This window comes from Phyllostomus discolor, chromosome 3 (assembly GCF_004126475.2).
Source record: "Phyllostomus discolor isolate MPI-MPIP mPhyDis1 chromosome 3, mPhyDis1.pri.v3, whole genome shotgun sequence".
Taxonomy (NCBI): Eukaryota; Metazoa; Chordata; class Mammalia; order Chiroptera; family Phyllostomidae; genus Phyllostomus; species Phyllostomus discolor.
The window spans coordinates 6,482,948-6,486,044 of NC_040905.2; the positions used below are offsets into that span (position 1 = coordinate 6,482,948).

The 3,097-nt window shown below is 42.8% G+C and overlaps 1 non-coding gene across 1 annotated transcript; it reads right to left on the reverse strand.

Moving 5' to 3' along the window:
* Window positions 1–500: 500 nt before the first annotated feature.
* On the reverse strand, window positions 501–607 carry LOC114513720. The gene has a single exon (XR_003685858.1). It is a non-coding gene; the product is annotated as a U6 spliceosomal RNA (small nuclear RNA).
* Window positions 608–3,097: the final 2,490 nt, after the last annotated feature.

Consider the following 3,097-nt stretch of genomic DNA (forward strand, 5'->3'; position numbering starts at 1 on the left):
CTCACAGCCTTGCTTGTTTTGCTTAGCATAATGCTTTCCAGCTCCATCCAAGCTGTCACAAAGGGTAGGAGCTCCTTCTTTCTTTCTGCTGCATAGAATTCCATTGTGTAAATGTACCACAGTTTTTTGATCCATTCATTTGCTGGTGGGCACCTAGGTTGCTTCCAGCATCTAGCTATTGTAAATTGTGCTGCTATGAACATCAGGGTGCACAGGTTCTTTTGTATTGGTGTTTCAGTGTTCTTAGGATATTTTCCCAGCAGTGGAATCGCAGGGTCAAAAGGCAGATCCATTTTTAGTTTTCTGAGGAAGTTCCATACTGCTTTCCACAGTGGTTGTACCAGTCTGCAGTCCCACCAGCAGTGCACTAGGGTCCCCTTTTCTCCACATCCTCTCCAACACTTGTTGTTAGTTGCTTTCTATATGATGGCCATTCTGACTGGTGTGAAGTGGTATCTCATTGTGGTTTTAATTTGCATCTCTCTGATAGCTAGCGATATAAAAATATGGAACGCTTCACGAATTTGCGTGCCATCCTTGCGCAGGGGCCATGCTAATCTTCTCTGTATCGTTCCAATTTTAGTATATGTGCTGCCGAAGCGAGCACAAAAGTGCTCTGTTTTTAAAATAATTTTTACTTACAGATTTTAGAGAGAAGAAGAAGGGAGAGGGAGGGAGGGAGAGACAGAGTGAGACAGAGAGAGAGAGAGAGAGAGAGGCAAAGAGAGAGACATCACTTTGTTGTCCCACTTACTGATGCATTCATTGGTTGATTTTTGTATGTGCCCTGACTGGGGATCGAACCCACAACCTTGGTGTATCAGCATGATGCTCTAACCACCTGAGTTGCCCAGCCAGGGCTTACTTAATAGTGTTTTCTTTTTCTTTTCTTTCTTTTCTTTTTTTGCTTATCCCTGTCCTTTAAATGTAATTATATGCATTTTATTATTATTTATTCCTTTTATTTGCTTTCCCTTCTACTGCAATTCTTCCCACTTGTAATTTATTTAAGTGTTTATTTTGTGTCCATTTAAAATATGTTATTTATTCTTTTGTGTTTATATTTTCCATTCATAAGTATCGAGTTAGATTCTTGATTTATTTATTACTTTCTAGTCACTTGCAAATTTGAAGGATGTTTACGTGGAAATGTGATCTGCTGCTTCCACGTCCGGCGTGTTAGACTCTGAGGAGTTTCTGCCACACTTTACCCATCCGCTGTGCTCCGTGCACACTGCACACACACTCCCTGGGGCTTAGATTGCCACTGCGTCGCCAGCACCGCATAAAACATCCCCTTATGGACTTGTGAGAGAATTTCTTTCTCATTTTCCTCCTGGGAGGATTGATTTGAGAGAGAGTGAGAAAGAGAGATACGTTGGTCGGTTACCTTGGTACAAGCCCCAGCCTGGGTGGGACCCAAATCTTAGGTGTGTGCTCTGCCCTGGCTTTCCCTGATTGGAATCGAACCCGCAACCTTGTGGTGCACAGGATGACACTCCAATGAACTGAGCCACCAGGGGTGGGCTGTGAGGGACTTGCTGTAAAATATGTACCCCTGAGCCGTATTGTGCCATAGGGAATGTGTAAACCTAAATATGAGGACTTTTTGAAAATAATGTTATTTATTTATCTCTAGAGAGAAGTGAAGGGAAGGGAAAAAAAAAGAAGAGAGAAACATCAACATCAATATGTGAGAGAAACATCAATTGGTTGCCTCTCTCACTTACCCAGCTGGCTGGGCACCTGGTCGGCAACTCGGGCATGTGCCCTGGCCAGGAATCCAACCAGCGACCCACCTTTCCCTTTGCTGGATGATGCTCCACCACCTGAGCTTTGCCGGTCAGAGCCACATTGCTCCTTAGGAGAGTAGAGCATTGACACCTCCCTGCCTCGTGACAGTGCTTGAGGATTACTGAACGCACACATGGCCCAAAAACAGATGGAACAATCCAGTGTCCTAACACCAGCCAGGGACTCCGTGGTTCTGAAGACAGCAGCTTTGGGATAGCGGCCTGATTCATTTTTTTCTGATTCCTGACAGCGTCTCTCTGGGTGAGTCATTTTTGCTGTGTGCTTCTGAGAGTTGTTCCCGAAAATCAAAATCTGTATTCATTCTGGCTGGCGTAGCTCAGTGGAATGAGCACGGGCTGGGAACCAAAGTGTCCCAGGTTTGGGCACATGCCTGGGTTGCAGGCCACGGCCCCCAGCAACTGCACATTGAATCTTTCACTCTCTCTCTCTCTCTCCCCCCCTCCCTCCCTTCGCTCTCTAAAAATAAATAAATAAAATCTTTTAAAAAATCTGTATTCATCCTTTTATCAGATTTGATATTATCTTTATCTCATAATAAGTCTCTTTATGCTTAAACTATTGAGAACGTTCTATGTCTTTTGCTAAAAACTGGGAAGACAAATACAACAGGGGTACCACATTCAACTGCACATTCTTAGCTTATTACAGTCTCTTCTCTTTTCTTCTTTTAAAAAGTATTTTTTATTGATTATGCTATTACAGTTTTCCCAATTTTCCCCTTCATCCCCCCTCCACCCTGCCCCCCAACCCCCCAGCTTTCCCCCGAACTTAGTTCATGTCCATGGGTTGTACATATAAATTCTTTGAGTCCTCTGTTTCCTGTACCATTTTTTATCTCTCTCTGTGTGTTTTATGCCTACAAATTATGCTTCCTCTTCCCTGTACCATCTCCCCCTATTCCTCCCCTCCCCCTCCCCACTGAACTCCCTCTGTGTGATCTCCATTTCTCTGATTCTGTTCCTGTTCTGGTTGTTTGCTTAGTTTTTGTTTTCATTCTTCATAAAATATTTAAATACTTAATGTTTTTCTTTCTGTTTTCAAGATAGTTTGAGAATGCTGGTTTGTCATTGCTCATGATTTTTACATAAGAAAAAGGTAAATGTACAAGAAAAATTCTCAATATTTCTTTTCGAGATTTTAGAGTTTTCTTATCATTCCCTCTATCAAGAATTAAACAAGTTATTTCAATAAAGACATTTTGATCCTTCTTGTATGAAATTTCAGTCACAGGGACCTTGGCGCAGGAGCCAGGAGGGCTGCCTTCCAGGGCCCCCTCCGATTC